This window comes from Heteronotia binoei, chromosome 8 (genome assembly GCF_032191835.1).
Source record: "Heteronotia binoei isolate CCM8104 ecotype False Entrance Well chromosome 8, APGP_CSIRO_Hbin_v1, whole genome shotgun sequence".
NCBI lineage: Eukaryota > Metazoa > Chordata > Lepidosauria > Squamata > Gekkonidae > Heteronotia > Heteronotia binoei.
This window is the reverse complement of record NC_083230.1, coordinates 68,310,318-68,333,314: the sequence shown is the minus strand read 5'-3', so window position 1 is coordinate 68,333,314 and position 22,997 is coordinate 68,310,318. Positions and strand designations below refer to the sequence as shown.

Sequence of the window (22,997 nt, the reverse complement as noted above, 5' to 3'; positions counted from 1 at the left end):
AACCAGCTTCTACCATAGACTTTTTGCCCAAATACCAGAGCATCAACTAGGTGTTGTTGGTGTGATGTTATTTCCTGTACAATGCTGGTGATGAAGCCTGGGCCTTTCTCTTTCTCCAGATAAATGCTTTCATCTACCAGGTGATTGGTGGCTGTTGAGCAAGTAGCGCCAGCTCATGGGTAAACAGAACCCTAGGCAGGCACCGCTCTGCTTGCCCCAGTGCTCCGTTCACCCCAGTGCTCCACCCCAGTGCTCCACCACCGCCAGCCTCCTCCGGCCTGCTGCCATGCTCCTCTTGCCCCCCTGCCGTGCCACCACAGCTGCTGCCAGCTTCCTCTGACCCACCACTGTTGCCATGCTCCACTCGCCCCCCACTGCCACCACGCTCCACTTGTCCCCCCTCTGCTCGCTGCAACGAAAAAAGCCCTACAGGCTTCTTGCAGCCCACGCCTGCACGTTTAACCAAATGCACAGGCATGGGCTGCTAGAAGCCAATAGGGTTGTAGTCACAGTGAGAGGGGGGCGAGTGAGCGAAGCATGGTGGCAGCAGGGGGGGGAGTGGAGCATGGTGGCAGTGGGACAGAGGAGGCTGGTGGCAGCTGCAGTGGTGGGGGGGAGTAGGAGGCAAACTAGCTGGTTGCCTTGGGCATCAGAGGGGAGAGCCCAATTTGGCACCCCCCACCTCTCAGCGCCCTAGGCAACAGCCTAGTTTGCCTAGCGGGCGTGCCGGCCCTGCAGGCAAAGCATGGTGGTGTGGAATCCCCACCTCCATGGGAGTGGAGGGTCTTGCAACCTTAGTACTATGTACTGTATAAGGCTATAGGCCTCTGTGCTCTCAAGACCAGAGTTATATCCTTGGTGTAGGATGAACCTATGGAACAACAGGTCTCGTATCAGTGATGTAATGTACCAAAAACAACTCAGGTACTCTTGAGTCAACATTAGATCTTGTAGTAAAGATGGGGCTACCACTGAAAGCAGTAGTATTCTGTCTTATTTTAACACTTCCTTGTAATATCTGGAAATAAAAAAATGTGTAATGTGATATCAGTTGTTGCACTGTAAGGCCTATTCCCTCCCTCCACTATCAAATGGCAGTTAATAAAGCAGAGGATCAAAACTGTAATTAAAACAATGGTGATGGAGATAATGTTGGGTGAAAAAACAGCTGCTCGGGACTTGACTGGCAACTATATGTTCAAGAGATTTTTTTAAAAACTCAGCTAGCCTACTTTGTTTCTTACTAAACAATTAAAAATATCCATATCCCCAGTGTTTGCACATAATCTTTAATCAAATGCTTCTTTGAACATGTGATGTGGTAAGCAAATGCATTTGAAATTCCTGTATGCTGCTATTATCCTTTTGGAAGTGAGGTGGCGCTTGTGTAGTCTGTCTTTCTATCTCTCTCTCTGTCTCAGAGCCAGGGGAGCCAGGCGGACCCACCATTTGATTCTCTACATTTCCACAGACCAGAGTACAGCTGTAAACATCAGCAGGGACATTGCTGAGTCTTACATTACTGTACATGTTTCTGCAAGACAGAGATTGCTGTTTATGTTAGCCTGAAAACAGATCTCTTGTGTTTGTAGTGAGACAACATTCCTCATGTATTTTGTACATCCCTTGTTTTCAATTTGCTCATTAAAAATGAGCAGGCCTGGTTTTTGTCTGGAAAATTAAGAAGCCTCTTCCCATCTTCCTCATCTAATTAATACAAAATTTTGTCAAGCCTATTAGGCAGCTGGTCTATGTTAGGATGTGGGTGTTGATCTTTCCTTCTAGTATACAGATATAGTCATCCTTGTTTTGCTTCAGCTGAAGGAACTCTAGCTGAAAGAACTCTAGCCCTTTCCTTGTCAGATATTACTGGAAGCCAATAAGAACATACACACACATTTGCAAAATGGAATAACACGTGGCCAGCAGTGGAAATTCTAGCAATATTCTGTATGTTTCCAAATAAGGAGGGACGATGGGACACTTAACTGAAGTTTCACTGAGTCTTATATTCAAGTAGTTAGGGCTTCAGAGCAGGGGCTGCCAGATCCAGGTTCTTGCTGTGGAAGCTGACTGGGTGATTTCAGACCAGTCACAGACTTTCAGCCTAATCTACCTCACAGGATTCTTATGCAGATCAAAAGGGGGAAAGGAGAATGATATAAACTGCTTTGTCACCACCCCCCCCCCCACTGTAAAGAAAGACTGTTCTTTTCCTATGTAGAGGCTGCAGGCAGGGGGATGGCAATGAAAAGCTGAAGTCAGAGGGGCAGATAAAGGGATGGAGATAGAGTTGCCAACTCCAGGTTAGGAAATTCCTGGAGATTTAAGGGGTTGGGCCTGGAGAGGGTTGGGTTTGAAAAGGAGTAGGACCTCAGGTATGTGCAATACCATTTTCTCTTAGAGAACCATTTTTGCCAGTCTCTAGGCAAGGGCTGGAGATCACTCAGAATTACAACTACTCTCCACATGGCAGAGATCAGCTCCCCTTGATGTGGGGGTGTGAATGCCTTCACTTGGGTGGGTGGGAAGACAGCGTGGGTGGGGAGGGCACTCACCAGAGCCCCTTTCTAGAGCCCATTGTATTTTTCTTCACAATGGGCCTTATTACTATTAGAACCATAAAACTCCACTATGGGAAGCATAAAAGCTTAGATTTTCAACACACGTTGCCCTCCCACAGAGTAACCCTCACTGAATCAAGTTAGTTCTGCTTTTCAACAGAACTGGGTCATATTGTGGTTTTGAATTTTAATAATGTAAAATGGGTTAGGAAATTGGCTGAAAAATCTTTGAATGCTGGCTGATTTTGATGAGAAAGTTGACGGATGTTTGTAAGGCAATTGCCAAGAAAGCTTAAAGGATGTCAGGCTACATAGCCACAACAAGCAACACACAGAGACCAGCATGAAACCATGTGATGTAAAATGTCTATAAAGCATTCATTCTGGCTTTGGAACAGCCATATTTTGCAATTCATTGCAACATCAGATTGCATCCAAGGGGAACCACTTAGGAGGCCAAATGAGTCAGGGGAATCATAACGGTCTTGCAGTCTGCGGGTTACTGGCTCAAATAAAACTATGCCAAAAGTATATGAGAATGGTTCTCATACAGTAGTTGCTCAGCAGCTTTTGAAATAAACTGCTAGTCTGCCTCCCATCTCGTTTTCTATGAAAGGAAAACTTGCAGGAATAAAGGTCCTCATTTAGAGGTCTCAGCAAAGAGATCAACAATTGAGCAGAACTAGATGCTGAACCACCAATGTTTGCCCCTCAGTTTTGCCAGGATGGAGAGCAGTTTCTTGTTCACAACCTTCTTAAGTACATACTGGTGCAATCCTGAAGCAATCAGCTCAGATCTGCCTATATAATCAAGATAAATCACATGAAAGGCTGAAGTGAAGAAGGAAAGAAATGATGTCAAACATCTATTTCATCTTCAGATTACATACTTTTCAAACATTACAGTAATGCATTAACACTGCTTTTCTGTGAATTTATTCCACTATGCTGTAATGCCTGAAGGCCCACATTCATATGTTTACAGCAGGTCAGCACAGAAGCATCATTTGGCTCAGGAGCAATGTTGAAGAAACATTGGGGTATTAATCTATGCTGTAGAACATTATGGTATTAATGTGTTGAAGAGAAGCTCCAACAGCTCTGCTGTGGAAGAGGTGAAGCCCTAAAGAAAACCACAGGCCTCTTTTGTGAGGCAGATTTTGTGACCTTAAATTACTTGGGGGGGGGCAACATTTTGAGGATGAGAACAGGGTTGCCAACTCTAGCTTGGAAAATATCTGGAGATTTGAGAGTGGAGCCTGTGGAGGGTACATGTAGGGGAGAAGAGGAACTTCACTAGTACACAATGCCATAACGTCTACCCTCCAAAGCTTCCAATTCTTCCAAAGGAAGTGATCTGTGTAGTATGGAGATCAACTGTAACTCCAAAATAATTCCAGGCCTTCCCTGGAAGTTGGGAACCCTAGCTGAGAATCAGATACAAGCGTCCAAATCAGCTGCAACCATTTCACAAAACTGTCACAGAGCCAGGAAGAATTCTTGTCAATATACATTCTACCAAAGGATTATATTTCTTACTGAGAGGTTGGGAGAAAATTTTCTTCCCATAGCTTGGGGCTGGAGTCAATGCTCCCTCTAAGCTGTGGAGTCTTGTGAGCAAAAATTCTACTTCATGAACTACTAGCATTTAAGGTGTGAGTGAGCAATTTGGCTACTGCATAAATTAGTTTGCTCTGGGGTCATCCTTCCTGAGCTAAGAAAAAATGTCTGAGCCAAAGGCTAAAACTGTGAGCTAGCTCACACTAACTCAGCCTAGACGGAACACAGGTGGTGAAGGAGAACACAGGACAGTCCCTCTCTGAACAACAGCTGCTCTAAGTCCCTGCTCTAAGCAAGAAGGCAGCAAAATCAAGAGGGCTGTAATGTTTAAAATATACCAAAGTGACCGGCTGTCTAACTCAGACACACAGAAGGACTGGAGGGTGGAATTCTTTTTCTTCTTCTTCTGAGAGCCAGTTTGGTGTAGTGGTTAAGTGCACAGACTCTTATCTGGGAGAACCAGGTTTGAATCCCCACTCCTCCACTTGCACCTGCTGAGATGGCCTTGGGTCAGCCATAGCTTTCATAGAAGCTGTCCTTGAAAGGGCAACTGCTGTAAAAGCACTCTCAGCCCCACCTACCTCACAGGGTGTTTGTTGTGGGGTGGGGGGGAGGTAGAGGAGATTGTGACCGCTCTGAGATTCAGAGTATAGGGTGGGATATAAATCCAAAATCTTCTTTTTCTTCTTCTTCATTCCAAACCTTGTTTTTTCTTGTAAATGCTGGTTTCAGAACCTTCACAATAGCCAGGAGTTTATTTGAAAAACAAGCAGGGTGATATGGACCAGGATTAAGTTCAAGTGTTTCTGGTCAAGCAAGACCATAGTTAAGCCTACCTGTGTGTGATGGACTGCACTTCTTAAAAGCTTAGAAGTGCTGTTTATTTCCAATGGAAGGAAGGGTTAATTCTTCACAGAAACAGAGATTCTTGAGTCACAACCTTCTGATTGCTTAGCATTAGTTGAGCAGAAATCAACTTGAGAGCTACATGCTGAGAAGACATTCAATCAGATTTACGCTTTGACGACTACTGACAATCTGATTTCAGCCCAAGCTGAGAAGAGTCAAATACTGACATTTGGAATTTGAAATTCAGCCTTACTGAATGCAGAATTCAGTCTCAGCTGAGAACAAAGTTTGAAACTCAAACTTTGTTCTGCTGCTTCAGACCAACATGACTGCCCATCTAGATTTAGCTCAGAACAGTTTAACACAGATAGGAGAACTGGGGGGAAAGTTGACAAGGAATTTTGAAAAGCAGGTGAAGATTCCCATTCAGGACAAAGAAAGGGGATAGATCTTCTCGAGAGAAAAGAAAATTCCCTACCTAGTCAAACAGGGAATCAGCTTTGAAGAGTGCAGAGTTCCCTGGTCTGTTGCTGTAGAAACTGTCTTTGAAGACTTTAAGAGTCAGTTTAAAACTCAAGTCAAGTACTGGTGTTTCAAGAGAAGAGATTTGGGTATTGGAAAGAGTGTGCCAGCCTTCTGAAAACTAGAAGAGTCAGGCCAATTTTGCAGTAGACTTTTAATCCTGGTTTATCTCTGTCCCCAAGCTGACATTCTACACTAAAATCATAGAATCATAGAGTCATAGAGTTGGGGTGCGGTCACACTCACCATTAAATCCATCTGCAACGCGCCTGTATTATAATCTGCACAACCAATTTTCCGATCAGACAACAGCCAGGCTCCCGTTCTATCCCATGTGGGTCCCGTCGCTGGTCGATCAGATTGCTCTACTGGACCTCGTTTCATGAGACGTCAATCTGCATTAGCGCAGGCGCAGTGATGCCCGCTATCTGCATCGCGTCACTTTTAAATGGGTCAGATCGCTAAAGTTTTGCTAGTCTGTTGGCACTACTTTTCCAGCATGAGCACTACACATGCAGAAAAGAACCCAGGAATTCAAAACAGTTCACATCTACTTTCAAAAATGATTTTTGTTTCCGGACATAAGGGCGGGTAAATGATTTATCGAGCCAACATTCACTCGCTTATTCACTGGCACAGTGATATCACTTGCAGGGGCCTTGGGAGGGAAGCGGTGGTGCGCTTTCGACGAGTTGCCAATGATGGAGCGTTCAAACAGAGAAACTCTGCTCAGGAACCGTCAGAAGGATTTTGTTCCTGATTTAAAGCAGTATCAAATTAGTCCACGCCCCAGTCGTCTCAACGCGGGACTCGAATGAACTAACCACCATTCGCAGATGCTGACGTTTGGACAACCGCTTAAATTCCGACATGCTTCCGGACTCCACTCATGTTCGTAGCGGGATTTTATGAACATCTGACCTCACCTTTGGTTTATCTGATTTTATGATTCTAGTGCAGAATGCCAGTTTGGGGGCAGGGCTAAACCAGGATTAAAGATCTACTGCAAAATTGATCTCAGAGAATACTCATAGAAAGTGTACTGAAGTGTTCAGAGGACACACTGGAACAAAAGCCTCTCAACATCAAGATTCAAGTCACTGTGAAAACCTAAAGAAACTCTCATTAGCTAAAACATAAGAACTTTAGTTTTCATGTATAGGTTTTACCTCAGAAATTTCAACCCTGATTTCACCTGACCCTCCCCTCTATGTTAAATAGAATGTTTTGTTATTTTTGAATTTTAAAACTCCTTTAGTGCCGTTTAAGTTAAAGTGGGCTCCTGATCCTTCCCTCAGATTCCTGGGCAAAGCCAACAGCCAAACTATCATACTGTGACAGGGTGGGACAGCCAGAGTTCTTCAGCATGGAAGAAAATGCATTACTAGGGCAGCTCAGTCAGTAAAAGGAAAGAAAAATAGAGGAAAAATCTTGCCTCTGAGGGAGGGAAGAGGGTGGCACCATCATACTGTGGTTAATCACTCAGCTTCAAATCAGGGTTTCAAATCTTGGTTTAATAGACCCTAATTAAATATAAGAGCCCCGTGGGGCAGAGTGGTAAAGCTGCAGTACTGCAGTTGGAGCCCTCTGCTCATGACCTGAATTCGATCCTAGCAAAAGCTGGTTCAGGTAGCCGGCTCCAGGTTGACTCAGCCTTCCATCCTTCTGAGTACCCAGCTTGCTTGGGGGAAAGTGTAGATGACTGGGAAAGGCAATGGCAAACCACCTCATAAAAAGTCTGCTGTGAAAATGTGAAAGCAACATCACCCCAGCATCGAAAACGACTGGTGCTTGCACAGGAGACTACCTTTAGATATTGGATTTATATCCCACCCTCCACTCCGAAGAGTCTCAGAGCGACTCACAATCTCCTTTACCTTCCTCCCCCACAACAGACACCCTGTGAGGTGGGTGGGACTGGAGAGGGCTCTCACAGCAGCTGCCCTTTCAAGGACAACCTCTGCCAGAGCTATGGCTGACCCAAGGCCATGCTAGTAGGTGCAAGTGGAGGAGTGGGGAATCAAACCCGTTTTTTTACCTTTTACTTTAATTAAATATAGTTAGTGGATTGTCCCATATTAAACTAGCCACAGATAGTTTTGTAAGCCAAAATGCCCTCAAAATGAGGTTGGGGAATTATTATGTGGGCACTTGGCTCACTAGGGATCTTTTACCAATGTATACAAGATACACGTCCAGAAAGTAATGCTTAAAATAATAGGGACTCTAATTTAGTAAAATCAATTATAATTTATTGGGGAAAAATATAGGCTTCCATACAAGATAAAATACTCATCAAAACACACATTCAGTCCTAGGAAACATAGATAGAGAGATAGGGGAACACATGGGTAGACAAACAGGGTGATATTTACCTATCATAGTCTTCAAGAAGGCTCCAATGGCGACGTAAGAGGACGGGGGAAAAGGGACCCGAAACTGATCAGGAATCGGGGATGGATCTATGCAGCGGAAGGTGGGATACTGATAGAAGCACACCTGTGGGTAGCTAGTCCATAGATTATAAGGACTCTCTTGAGCCCTTAGGGGATGGGAGGTACGAGTGAGGAGAAAGGGGATCCTCTGCAGTGACCATAAGGGCTGGACTACTGTAGAAGCCAATAGAAAGTTCATTGGTGGCACCTAATTGGGTGCTTGCTCTTGACCAATGGACTTGCCTGGATCCTGTATACCTGAGAGAACTTTCAGGTTGAAACGGACCAGAGGGCGGCTCCAAAGTGACAGTTGGAAAGAAGAATAGAAATGACTACTGGGTGGGGAACACTCAAGATTAGGGAATTTATCTGAAAGGGTGACAATAGAGAGTCAAATCATGGCCTAGGTAACACCCAGTTTGTACAAAGGAACTTGGCTCTGGCTGAAGATGGTCTTCCTCTTCTTTAGTCTTCTTCCTGGCACCAGTCTTTGTCCTGAGTTCTGTTGGACAAAGGCTTGAGTGGTCTGGCAGATCCATGCCTAAGATATGCTTGATTGCCTTATGCAGAAGTTGAAGCAGCTGTTGGATATGGAGTCAGGAAAACAAGATGGATTCTGGTGGTGTTAGCCTTTGGTTCATGGAAACAGACTGAAAACTGTTTGCCTGTACAGTTCTTGGTGGTGTGGCTTCTTCCATTGCAGTGGCCAAGACTGGGCACACAAGGAACAGCTGGAAGCTCGTCTGTAGTTCTGGCTAACACCCATCCAGAGATGTAGAATGCTGTTGCAAAGCTGAGGCTTATAGTATCCACATAAGCCTTAGAAACCGTGGGCAAAGTCCACTTCTTAGAGCAGATGTGTGCGAGTCAAAACTCCAGGCACCCTGGCAACCATACTGGTGATCAAGATATCCATGTGTATGCAAAGTAGGGGGCTTTTCCTTACAGTTTAAATAATAAAACTATGATTTCATACCATACCTGAAGTTAGCAAGCGTATCAAACTCAGTCCATGTTACAAACCAGAATCAGTTGAGACAAACATGGAGATAGGAAATAATAAGTGAACTACAAAGATAATAATATCTTAAAAAATAACCACTAGCATCAATAACATTAATGTATCAAATTTCTGTGTACAGCAGTAAGCTGTCAATGTACTTAAGAACTGCAGTTTCATGGCCTTGCAATCATCTTCATTTTTCTTTGCTGTGGCTGAAGTGAATTGTTGAAGATGCATACGTACAAAGATTATTTTAGCTAAGTCATCACTAAATATATAGCACTGTCTGCTTTCAGCAAAATAGAGTGGAAACTTGGGATAAACCATCCTGTGAAAGAAATTATATTTTTACCAGCTGCTAGTTGGAAACCAAAAAGCAGTAGAGAAGGTCCATGCTTTGACAAAGGTATTCAGTAAGAATATCTCAATAAGTGACCATTCCAAACTTTGCTGCCACCTCTCTCTCTCTCTCTTTCTCTGTTTGTGTGTGTGTGTTTAATGATTGTCCAGTTGATCAAAATTCTGTCATCATGGCCTGCTGGTATTCTGTTAGTAAAACAAGGAATCACTAAAGTTCCTTTCCTGTTTCATACTTTGCTATTATCATCTCAGAGGGGCAAAAAGGCATAGTCCACTTCCAACATTTGAGGTCTCAAGAGTAAAAATTGAAAATGATGACATTAAAACAAAATAAGACACACACACATACAAAAAAGAATGATACCTAAATTTTGATTTAAAAAAAATCAGATTGATGCTGTCTTTGAAACTGAGGCCCAGTCCAAATAATCATCTTGTCTCCTCTGACTGGCCATGTCACCCCTCTTCTCCTCCATCCATATGTCAGTCAGGTCCATAATGCTATAACAAGAGTTTATGTTCCCCAGTTTCCTCTCTGTCCATTCCCAGGGATACAGACAATCCATTCTATTTCATTTCTACTTCAAACATTTATAAATGATCATTTTTAAAAATTGTGTTACAGATTTTAAACAATTTATTCAAGTAAGGTTTCAACAAATTAAATAGATATGCAATAATGTTTCAAAAGTAAAATTCTGAAGTAATATGGAGGTACTAAAGTTAAATAAATTAAACAGTTAACCCAAGATAACTATCAATTATATAGTAATACCATCAGGTTATGCGCAGATAATAAATTTAGAATATTTATATATATATATATATATATATATATATATATATATATATATATATATATATATAAATCTTTATATATATATATATATATATATATATATATATATATATATATAAATCTTTATATATATATATATATATATATATATGATAAAGATTTCAGTTTTTGTTTGATAATTGGGAGGAGTTGAGTAAATAATCAGGAATTAAATAATCAAACAATCCATTCTGAGGAAAGCTCATGTAGGCTTTCTGAATGTATGCGTACTTTATGCATTTTTTTCCACAAGCTATTGTGGGCATATCCAAGGTGGAAATGTGATTATTTGATGATGTTAGAGTATTGATATTGACTGCAGTGATCAATGTTGCACTTTAAATTGATTTAGATAATATAAATTAAAGCCATATAGGTATTTTAAAATATAATTTAAATTAAAGCCAATAGATATTTTTTGCCTATGCCTTACTGTTGGCCCTGTGTGGATGTTATGCTAACTAGGCCTAACTTATGGGACTGATGGCAGGAATTGCATGAATTATACAATTTACAGGGCCTCTTCAAAAATTACATAGTACATAGCTTGGATTAGACAAAGCACAATCACAAGTTGAGAGTTCACCTCAATTTATTTGTGTGGAGAACCTGATTAACATCAGGACCATAGCACATGGGCAAAGGGGCTTTAGAGGTGAAACAATTTCAAGGGACACTATTTGGCAAAAACCCACATGATCTCTGGACTACATGTGGGTTACCCAACAGGTTCAATAGGGCCCTTCCGGGGGCTCTTTCAAGCTGAGAAAACATTGCAAGGGGGATGGCTGAAACTCCTCCATGTTTGCAGTGATCCTGATCCTAATTGGACAGTGCATATGCACATGGGATTGTGTTACATCTGACACAGGGTGACCCAGATCTAGCCTATGTACTCTGCAATACATGAAGAGGGGTAGTGAAATTTAGTGATCATCCCAAGGCATCTAAGAATGAAGGAAGTTCACAGAAATCAGCCATTCATCAGTAGTTCTGGTGAGGAGCAAGGTTGAAAGGGTCTCCAATTATGCTGGGCAGCAGCAACTGAATCCTAGCTGCTGTACAGCATGGAGGGGAGAGTGGGTGGGACAGCATCAGCACCTCTCAGGTCAGGCTTCCTGAAGGCAATGAAAGGTGAGGCATGGCAGATTTAACTGTGTTCAGTTGCCCATGTATAAGAAGCTTTTATGCTCTTTTAAATTAAGCCACACCAAGGAGAAGATGTGAGAAAAAGAGGTTCAGTAGATTTTAAGGAGTTTCTGCAGATCAATCATTGAATAAACCTAGATAAACTCGAGTCACACATCTGATTTTTTCATTTCAGATTGCATTTGGAAATTATGTCCTTTTCATATTCTGCACAAAAATATGCACACATAACAGGGCTGTATAGTTTTCCAGGTTTTTTGTTTGTTTCTTCAGAGTTATCAGTTCTCTTGTACCTCTGTTGTGGCTGCAGGATTACAAGCATAATAATTTGTCTTTCTTGGCAACCTCACATTTTTCATATTTTGAATGCCAACACTTTCATTTTCTTGTCTTAAGCATCAGTTTGTTCTGGAAAATATCATATTTGCTTCACTTGGTTGGTATATTTGAGGGAAAACACTAATTGGATTGTCTGAAGTTAACTTATGAAAGTATTTTCCTGTATTGTACTGCTTTGGCAGAACTTCCTTTTCTGCAGAAGTTTGATTAATATGTTTAGGTGCATTATAAGGGACTTTTTAACAGAAATGAAATTATGGTGCCAAATCTGAAAATCTTCATTTATTAGTAAACCATTCAATCACTGTTTGAAAGTCTTGCATGCAGTTAGGTGATGTTATTAAAGAGGGACATTTGAAGCAGGGAGCATATTTAGGATGGGCTGCTCTCCTATGAAATGTTTATATTGTTGCAAATTGCCTTGAATAAACATTTCAAAAAGAAAGGCAACTGACTCTTCCAGGTTACGGGCTCTTCCGGGTTATGTTGCCTTGAGCTCAGTATGGTCCGCGGGTTCTCCTGCCTGCGGCTGCTCTGAATCAGGTGGGTGGAGGAGTGCCACAAATGTGACACCCCCAAAGACCCTGAAGGGGTCTCCTTTCGGCATGGGGCTTTTACAGCAAGACAAGGATGCAGCGGCAGCTGTTCCTGTTCTTCCTGTATGCCTCGAAGCTCCCCACGTCGTGATCGCCAATACAGCAGAAAGCTTCTGATCTATCGCTTCTCTATGCCCGATTGCTTGCTTCTCTTTTTTTCAATAAGCTTCTGATCTATCACTTCTCTACCACAAGCATGACAATTCTATGTGGCAAGTAAGTGTGCTTTCAGTACCACTGACTAATGGGTTGTTTTACATTACAATAAGCGGGCAGTTCAAAGGAAGGGAAAGAGGTTGATATCTCCACTTTCCCTGTGAATGAGGCTTCAAAAAGCTAAAGAACATTTTTAAATACTGGAAATAATCTGAATTAATCTGAATATGGATACTTAAATCGACCCAGATTATAATTGGATATTTGTTAAAGATACTATCATTTGGCTGCAATACGGTCTGAACAAAATGAGGTATCTGTTAGAGAGATTTCTCCTTGTCATCTGATTGAAATTTAAATGCTAACACTCAAAACTCCAGTTGGAGGAGATTGAGAAGGACTGACTATCTGGGACTCTGAGCTACTTTTCAACTTGAATTAATAGACTGAGTTTGTTGACAGAGAAAAATGGCTTTGCTAAGCGAAATCTTCTACAAAAAAGATATTTTAAGCAGTTTAAATTCTCTGAAGCAGGATCTTGGTTCATTAACAGAGTTGATTAAGAAACAAATTGGCGCTTTTGTGCTGAAAGCTAGCAAAATCTCAAATCTACATGATCAGAGTGCTAAAGAGAACCTGGTGACATCTGTGGAATTAAAATGGGAGAGTGATTCATTGGGATGAACAAAAGAAAATCAAAATAGAACCCTATGGCTCAGTTAAAAAAGAAGACCGGAAATGGAGATTGACTGGAGCTATGCCAAGAGGAACAAAGGCTGTGGAATTTTCCCCACTTTTTTCAAGAGGGATAACTGTATTAAGGAGTAAGAAGGTGCATCTTAATCAGAAAATCATGATGTGGAAATTTTTCAGGAAGAAGGGTTTTTTGAACTAGATCTCTCTCCGTGGATAGTCGGATATGGACCTTGCAAGAAAATCTGATATGTGATATTAAAAGGCTAAGTGAGATTTTTTTTTGCGGGGGGGGGGGGGGGGCTATAATAAGTTGTCCTGTCTAGAGTAATATGGACATAAAAGCTAAAGGACTGAAAAGTTTTGAAAAGAATTTCATGTAAAAATAGTTAACTTAGATTAACCTTTAAGAAGGCAGACAGCATAATTATTTTGTAATTTGGTAAACTTGTCTTTAACAGATAAAGATATTAGCTTTTTATGTTTGTTAATGATATGGGTAGACCTACAAGCTAGTCTGTATTTTTAATATGGCTGAATCAAGCAGCAAAACTAAGATGTGGAAACTTTTGAGGATGAAAGATTTTTGAATAGTTGTTCCCACTGTAGCCAATTAGATATAGGAGAGATTTTAAAGATGGAAAACTTTTACAAAAATATTATATAAATAAATAGCTAATTTGGATCAATTGTTAAGAAGGTAGACACCATAATTATTTTGTAAATTAGTAGATTTGCTTCTAATATGTTTGTTTGAAGAAATTGTCTATAATGAGATAGATAAATCATCATGTTCTATTTTTAGCCTGTTAAGGATAAAGATATTTGTCTCAGACTGTATTAAGGAGAGAGAAGATGCATTTTAGTTATAAATCAGAAGATAGATTTCTTGTTAGGAAGAAGGGTTTCTTGAACTGTCTCTTTCTTTGTGGGTAGTTGGGTATGGAACTCTTAATAAGAACAGATATGTGACTTTTAAAAGTTAAGTGAGATTTTTGGGTTATATTAAGTTGTTTTTCCTAGAGCAATAGGGATATCTCTCTCTCGGCTTGACTTCGCGAATGAAGATTTAAGAAGGGTACAGTAGTCCACGTCTGCTGCAGGCTCGCTGGTGGCTGACAAGACCAATGTGGGACAGGCAGGTCCGGCCACAGTGGCTGCAGGGAAAAGTCTGATTTGGGGTTGGTGCTGTAGCAGTGTGATTCTTCCTCAATCTCCTTTTGTCCTCAAGACCAGCTATGCGTGCGTTTTCAAAGGAAGAGACAGCCTGGTGGATGGTGTGCCTCCATGCTTTGGGATCTGAGGCTAGGTCAGACCACTGGTGATGGTTGATGCGACAGGTACCAAGGGATTTCTTCAAGGAGTCCTTGTACCTCTTCTTTGGTGCCCCTCTATTTCGATGGCCGGTGGTAAGTTCACCATACAGAGCAATCTTGGGAAGGCGGTGGTTTTCCATCCTAGAAATATGCCCTGCCCAGCGCAGCTGCATCTTCAACAGCAGTGCCTCGATGCTTGTAACCTCCGCCCGCTTGAGGACTTCAGTGTTGGTCACAAAGTCACTCCAGTGGATGTTGAGGATGGTGCGAAGGCAGCGCTGATGAAAGCACTCAAGGAGTCGCAGGTGATGACGGTATAAAACCCACGATTCGGAGCCGTAGATGAGGGTTGTCATCACAACCACTTTGTAAACATTGATCTTTGTGCCTTTTTTCAGATGCTTGTTGCTCCACACTCTTTTGTGCAGTCGGCCAAATGCACGGTTTGCCTTTGCCAGCCTGTTGTCAATCTCCTTGTCGATCTTGGCGTCTGAGGAGATGATGCATCACAGGTAGCTGAACTGCTGGACCGTCTTCAGAACTGATTCACCCATAGTGATGCAGGGAGGGTGATAATCTTCCTGGGGTGCAGGCTGGTGGAGAACTTCTGTCTTCTTCAGACTAATTTCTAGGCCGAATAGCTTGGCAGCCTCTGCAAAGCAGGACGTCATATGCTGCAGAGCTGATACCAAATGGGAGACGAGTGCAGCATCATCAGCAAACAGTAGCTCTCGGATAAGTTTTTCCATTGTCTTGGAGTGAGCCTTTAGTCGCTTCAGGTTGAACAGGCTGCCATTGGTGCGATAGCGGATGTAGACACCATCGTCATCATCTAGATCTACTGCGGCTCTTTGAAGCATCATGCTAAAGAAGATCGTAAAGAGAGTTGGCGCGAGAACGCAGCCTTGCTTTACACCTGTGCCTATTGGGAAGGGCTTCGAGAGGTTGTTGCAGTGTCTGACTTAGCCTCGCTGGTCTTCATGTAGCTAGATGATCATGCTGAGGAACCTTGGGGGACATCCTAAACGTTCCAAGATTTGCCACAGGCCTTTCCTGCTAACGGTATCGAAAGCTTTGGTAAGGTCGACAAAAGTCACATATAGACCCTTGTTCTGCTCCCTGCATTTCTCTTGGAGCTGCCTGAAAACAAATACCATGTCGGTGGTGCTCCTATTAGCTCTGAAGCCGCACTGGCTCTCTGGGAGGAGTTCTTCTGCAATGGTGGGCACCAGTCTGTTCAGGAGTATTCTGGCAAGGATTTTGCCTGCGATGGAGAGCAGGGTTATCCCCCGGTAGTTGGAGCAGTCTGACTTTTCCCCTTTGTTCTTGTGTAGAGTGATGATGATTGCATTGTGAAAGTCCTGTGGTAGTTTGCCTTGTTCCCAGCAGGTGACAAGTACTTTGTGAAGTGTGCTATGTAGTACTGTGCCCCCATGCTTCCAGATCTCTGGTGGGATTCCATCAACTCCCGCTGCCTTGCCACTTTTCAGTTGCTTGATGGCTTTAACAGTCTCTTCTAGGGTGGGGATCTCATCCAACTCTGTTTTCACTGGTTGAAGTGGGGTGAGGTGGATTGTTGAATCTTGAACTACGTGGTTGGCACTGAAGAGAACCTGAAAATACTCCGACCACCGGTTCAGTATGGATACCTTGCCTGTGAGGAGCACTTGGCCGTCTGCACTATGCAAGGGACTCTGAGCCTGATATGATGGGCCATATACTGCCTTCAGGGCTTTGTAGAACCCTCTTAAATCACCAGTGTCTGCACACAGCTGGGTTCTCTCTGCAATAGGGATATAGGAATTGGATTAATTGTTAAAAAGGCAGACAGCACAATTATTTTGTTATCTGGCAGATTTGCTTTTAATATGCTTCTTTGGAGAAACTGTTTATACTGAGATAGATAAATTACTATGTTGTATTTTTTTTAACTTGTTAAGGAAAAAGATATGAATTTTATGTGTTTATTTTAATGAGGATATTATTAAACTAACAAATTAGTCTGTGCTTTCAACATGGTTAAGCTAAACCAGTCAGTTATGGGTTGAGATTGCTCTGCCTTTTTTATACTTATTTGTGTTGAAGAAGAATTGTTTAAACTTGTATTGCAAGTAATAGTTCAGTAAAAAAAAAATTATAATGAAAGACAAAGATGATAAAATATATGGAGAACTTCATACTTGCAGGTAGAACGAATTGGGTATTTTATTTGGAGGTAGAATTATAACTGATATATTTGTATTTTTCTTTGTTTCTGTTTTTCCCATTCTGTACATGCCCTTTCCCCCTTTTATGTATCTATGCTTCTGCTTCTTCTTTTTGTAGTTAAAATCAATAAAAATTATAAAAATAAAAGGAGAGGCAACTGACACATTTTAATAGCAATGCTTATTGTTAAGGTTAGCATGAGAGGTATGCAGGCAGCCAAGCCTCTTGGAAACAAGTTAGATAAATCTACAGCCACTTATAGATAATGTATATGGCTGCTCTAAGACTAGGCAGAGCAGCATTTGTGGTGAAAGTAATTTGTAACCAGTCATTTGTCACCAGTAAAACTGAAGATAAGGGCAACAGCATTCCACCATGCAGGTTTCCTGGTTCCTGAGAAGGAAGAGTGGCAAGCAATAGGCAGACAGGTAGCAAGCAGTTGGCATAGAAAGAGCAAGAGGCAATGCCAGCTGGCATCAGGTTGTGGTGGCAGCAGAGCACCTAAGATGACTGTTGCATAGTTACAAATCATTAGGAAAGAGGTTCCCATTAAACTCACTAGAAAAAACAATTGCACTTGGATTGGATAGAGGCAAAAGGAAACCAGGCCACCCAAGAACATGGTGGTTAGACACCATAAAAGTCAATACCAGCCTGAGCATGGAATAACTCAAAGAAAAAGAACAAGATTAGAAAACATGGAGAGAGCTGGCCTATAAATTGCCAAGATCTGAACATGACTGAATGGTTAACAACAACCCATTGACTGGAAATTTGCTATCCTTGTTGCTGTTTTAGGGTTGCCAGGTCCAGGCAAGGACATTCTTGTTGACTGAGATGTGTAGCTTGGAAATGCAGGGTTTGGGAGGTAGGGGCAGTGAATACAGCAGGCTATAATGCCAGAGGCCACCCTTTGAAGCAGCCATTCTCTGTCATCAGGAAATCACTTGTTCTGCCTGGAGGCTGATAACTCTGCGCCTGATGTATCACTACTGATGTGCCTGATGTATCTCTAACTTTGTAAGCAACAAGTTGGGATCCAACTGAACAGTGTATTCCCACCATTTTAACTCTAATCCTGCCATTATTATTTTACTTGTGCAAACAGAGCCCAAAATACTTTATTTTTCATGTTTTTTTCCTTTATATGCATCATTTTTTCTTGTTAAATATATACATTTTCAGTTTAATTTTTGTATTAAGTTGGCACAGAAATAATATAATTTCTGTTAGCTGCCCAGAGTCTGCTCACAGAGTGGGCAGCATACAAATCTAAAGTAAATAAATAAATAATGAACATAAGAACATAAGAGAAGCCATGTTGGATCAGGCCAGTGGCCCATCCAGTCCAACACTCTGTGTCACAAGTGGCCAAAAAAACCCAGGAGACATCAGGAGGTCCACCAGTAGGGCCATAACACTAGAAGCCCTCCCACTGTTGCCCCTCCAAGCGCCAAGAATACAGAGTATCACTGCCCCAGACAAAGAATTCCATCAATATGCTGTGGCTAATAACCACTGATGGACCCCTGCTCCATATGTTTATCCAATTCCCTCTTGAAGCTGTCTATGGTTGCAGCCGCCACCACCTCCTGTGGCAATGAATTCCATGTGTTAATCACCCTTTGGGTGAAGAAGTACTTCCTTTTATCCATTCTAACCCAACTGCTCAGCAATTTCATTGAGTGTTCAAGAGTTCTCGTATTGTGAGAAAGGGAGAAAAGTACTTCTTTCTCTACCTTCTTTATCCCATGCATAATCTTGTAAACTTCTATCATGTCACCTCTCAGCCCAAGCTAAAGAGCCCCAAGCATTTTATCCTTTCTTCATAGGGAAAGTGTTCCAACCCTTTAATCATTCTAATAGCCCTTTTCTAAACCTTTTCCAATGCTATAATATCTTTTTGAGGTGTGGTGACCAGAATTGTACACAGCATTCCAAATGAGACTGCACCATCAATTTATACAGGGACATTATGATACTGGCTGATTTGTTTTCAATTCCCTTCCTAATAATTCCCAGCATGGCGTTGGCCTTTTTTATTGCAATCGCACACTGTCTTGACATTTTCAGTGAGTTATCTACCAGAACCCTAAGATCTCTCTCTTGGTCAGTCTCCGCCAGTTTACACTCCATGCTACATAAGAATGGCTAAAGAAAGAAACAAATCAAAACACCAGCAATGAAAATGGTTCAAACAAAAAATGCTCACAATAACAACATAATTAAATATACAAATAAACATACATCCTTACTAAAAAGTTATTTCAAAACTATAAATTGTTGAATTTCCAACCAGTTACTGACTTCTACACTCCAGAACAATTACAAACTGATGACCCACTCAATCAAACATGTTCCCCACCTCACTTGCTCATCAAGGCACACTAATGTGCTCCTTGTGTTTCTGATTTTGGATGGAACAGGATGCATTTGCTACAGTTCCTGAAGTTCATTTGTGTGTCTTCATAAATGTAAGACTTTATCATCGTCTCCTTTCACTATCTGATTTTTGTGTTGGCTCATAATGATAAAAACACATATCTCTACCCCTAGTCTTGCATTTTTTTCACCTACTGCATCTATTAACCTTGCCTGCCTCTTTGCATCCTTTTGCTGCTAATATCGGAGACATTCTCTCCAAACCAACAACAGTAGAAATAGGGGGAAAGGGACATCAGTGAGCACTTAGGTACAAACTATCCTGGTGGTGCTCTAAGCTCCAGTGCTTCCTCCAATCTTCAGAGAAAGAGGCAGAGAGACCAAAGGAAACTGTGGCAGAATGGAGAACAACATATGAAACTTAGAAGGTCCTCACTGCTTGCAAGGGATAAGGTGAGAGCATTAACTGATCAATTTCCTGGTTTTTGGTATATGAATCAGGCATCTTTGATCACCTGCCAGTTTGGTTCACAGGCTACCTGCAAACTGTGATGAGCAGAGATGAACCATTGAAAAAAAAGTGGTGGTAATTTACCTGGGTTTCAACAGTTCACAGAAGTTAGTGCAAAAGAGGTCATCGTGGGTGTGCATTCTTTGATCAATTTCCTGTGACTCTACCCCTCACACACCCAATCTCTTATTTGTTACATTCCTTAATTACAAAAAAGAGAAAAGATTTTACAGTTTGTGACCTACAGATGTTTAAGTTTTTTCCCTTATGGCTGCCTGACTCTGTTCTTGGTGTATCTGGAACAACAATTCATTCATCCCTAATTTGAATGTAAGATTCAGACTCTTCACGTAGACCTGCAGCACAACATGGAGATTTAACAGCTACTCTGTCAGACAGATTATGTGAAACACCGAAATGATCTTTTCTTCCTGTCCCACTTCTCATAAGTATCTTCCCTGTATTGTTACATGAATAAAGGACTTTCCCCTGGTTGAAGTATGTCTTTCCAAACAGCACATTCCTAACATCTGAGACTGTAAAATATCGGATGATAAATATTTATCCAAGAAACCACAAAAATGTTAAAAAGTTTACTTGGCTATTCCTTGTGACAGAGTTAATAGGAAATTATATTAAGTCTATGCATATGGATGAAAAAGAGAACATGTTTTCTTACTTTTATACACAACACATCCTATATATATATATATATATATATATATATATATATATATATATATATATATATATAAAAGGCAACCTGTGTTGCCAACAACTCACTTTTGCACTTTTGACACATGTGCACCAGCCTGAAAGAGTGGAGGAAAGAAGGACCAGCCCAGCTGGCAGCAGGCACAGGGCTGTGGACTGAGTGTGGTGAATGCTGAACACAGAGCTGACTGGACTTCAAAAAGAAGGGCTGGACTGGACAGACAAGCTGAATGTGCTGGATTTCCTCCTGGAGAAAAAGGATGGGCAGGCAAGGCTTTGCCAGTATGATCTGCCTGGCTTCATGGGTTGGAAGGGGGCTACCCTATGGAGGAAATAAGTGGCAGGGAGCACCCCCACCTTGTTCTCTCTGGAAGAGCAGACAGAGAAGTCTACAGTCTCTAGTGGAGGCAATGGAGAATCTCCAAACCCCTACTCTGCACTGGGACTAGAGGGAAAGGTCCTTCTTCTCTGATGGGAGGGGTCATCTGCAGGCTGGAGCTCTAGTTCCCTAACTGTCCCTCCCTCAGCTTTCCTCCTACATGGTCCCTGATCTTTTGGAAGTAGTGGGATATTGCATGGAAGGCAATGTTGAGTTCCTAGATGCCAATGTTTTGGACCAGCAAGGCCCAGATAACCCCCATGAAGTCACTAAAAGTATATTCCAGAAGGCCCCACTGGTGGCCTGGGGGGAAGTTCATGCAGTGGGGGTGCCACGACTTATGCCAAATCTGTCTGAACAGCATTGTTTGATTATGAGGTCACAAGCAGTGACAAACTGACCCTGCACAAAGGCAACCTGGTAGAGATCCTTTCATGGGATGTCACCATTTCTGATGATGAAGGTTGGTGTGCTGACAAGGTGAACAACCAAATGGGCATATTTCCTTCCAGTTACATCTTACCCAAGACAGTGGGCTACTCCAGGCCTGTGGGGCCACCTGAAGTTGACTTTCAGTACCTGAGGCTGGAAGAAGTGGTCAGTGTCAGTGGCTTTGGCAACTAAACTTCAAGCTGGCATGGAGAGCTGATGGCAGTCAAGGCTGCCCACCAGGACCCAGAAGAGGATGTCAATACCACAGCTAAGCATGTGCAGCAGGAAGCCCAGTTCTTTGCCTTGCTGTGGCACCCCAACATCATTGTTTACAAGGCTGTCTGCCTGCAGGAGCCCAACTTGTGTCTGGTCATGGAATACACTGCAGGAGGTCTGCTCAGCAGGATGCTGGCTGGGTAGAGAATACTGACACACATTATCATCAACTGGGCCATGCATTGTGAAGCCATTGTGCCCATCATCCACCATTACCTGAAATCCAACAATAGTGAGTAGTGGAGCTGATCTGAAGTTCTGTAAAAAAAAAAAAAAAGATCAGTGGGACAGAGAACCTCCCCAGCCCCCCAACCAAGGCCAGAGCACTTGTTCAGAGCCTTTTTCTAGAGCCTATTGTATTTATTTCCACAACAAACCTTATTCCTAGTATTCTAAATATTTTCATTAATGAAATGAGATTCTGCCCAACCTTGAGTGAAGTATTCCATTGAATATGAACCTGGATTATGTTTAGAAATGGGAGCCCATTTAGTTCAGAGAAACTATGATTCTTGAGGATAAATGCTCAAAAAGTTAAACTCTGAGTACTTGAGAAACTTGGAATACCATTGTACATTCAGTAAAGTCTTCAGGAGTTTTAGGGGGTCCTCTATTTGTCCTCTCCTCCCATTTCCTCTTCTTGCTCACCACACCTTAACTGTCTTATGGATGCAGAGCAATGGGTCAGCAAGACAAGGCAGGTGAGGAAGGAACATATTTTCCTCACTGCATTATGGAAACTTAATGCCAGGAATCCTGGAAACTACAATTCCTAGACTGCACAAGAAAAAAAAAGGACTGAGACATTTTTTTAAAGGAGATGCTGGAAATACATTCCCTTCTATCTGCCATGCTTCATTAGGAGATAAAGCAGAGTGAGTGGATGGTATTTACCATGCAAATCAGAGAGATATTAGATAGCTGTGAGGCTCATTCAACTTTGAAGGTGGGCTTTTTGAGGGACTGGAATTCATACTTAAAGCCAAAGGAATCCAAACTTTGACAGCATCTCTAATTATGTTGCTATTGTCTGAAAACAAAGAGTGGATTCTTACAACCATTTCCCACCATTTGCCACAGTTTCTAAAGTTCATTTGCATGTCTTCACATGCATGTCTTATATGCCTTCACATATCTTCACCAACATCTATGCAAAATGTTTGTAGAACTGAATATTAACAGAACTTACAATGATAAATTCAGCACACCTCTGTTCTGAGATTGTTTTATCTGAGATAAAGATTTTAAGAAATAAAAATTCACATAGGAAACAAGAGAGAAACCTTTTACATGGGACCAAATTGATGATGGATACAGAAATGCCTGTTCCTCATTCGACTTGGAGATGATCTTTCTGCTTCTCCTCAACTCCATGTTGAGCTCAATATCTAATGAAAGGTACCAACATTTTTCAATGATTTGTCTCATGCCAGTATAAGTGCCATCATAAGTTTATGGAATAATCATCCTCTCTGTTGTCAATACAGACTTCCTTGGTATATTTCAATGCCAGAAATGCAGTTGATGATGCAGTTGATGATGACGTCACCCTCCTCTGGACCTGATATAGGCAAGCTGGAATGGGTCCAGAGGAGGGCGACGAAGATGGTGAGGGGTCTGGAGACCAAGTCCTATGAGGAAAGTTGAAGGAGCTGGGCATGTTTAGCCTGGAGAGGAGGTGGCTGAGAGGTGACATGATCACCATCGTCAAGTAC

The 22,997-nt window shown here is 41.9% G+C and overlaps 1 pseudogene; it reads left to right on the top strand.

Moving 5' to 3' along the window:
* LOC132575729 (mitogen-activated protein kinase kinase kinase 11-like) overlaps positions 1-21,522 on the top strand; it is a 28,097-nt pseudogene extending 6,575 nt beyond the window's left edge.
* The last annotated feature ends 1,475 nt before the right edge of the window (positions 21,523-22,997 follow it).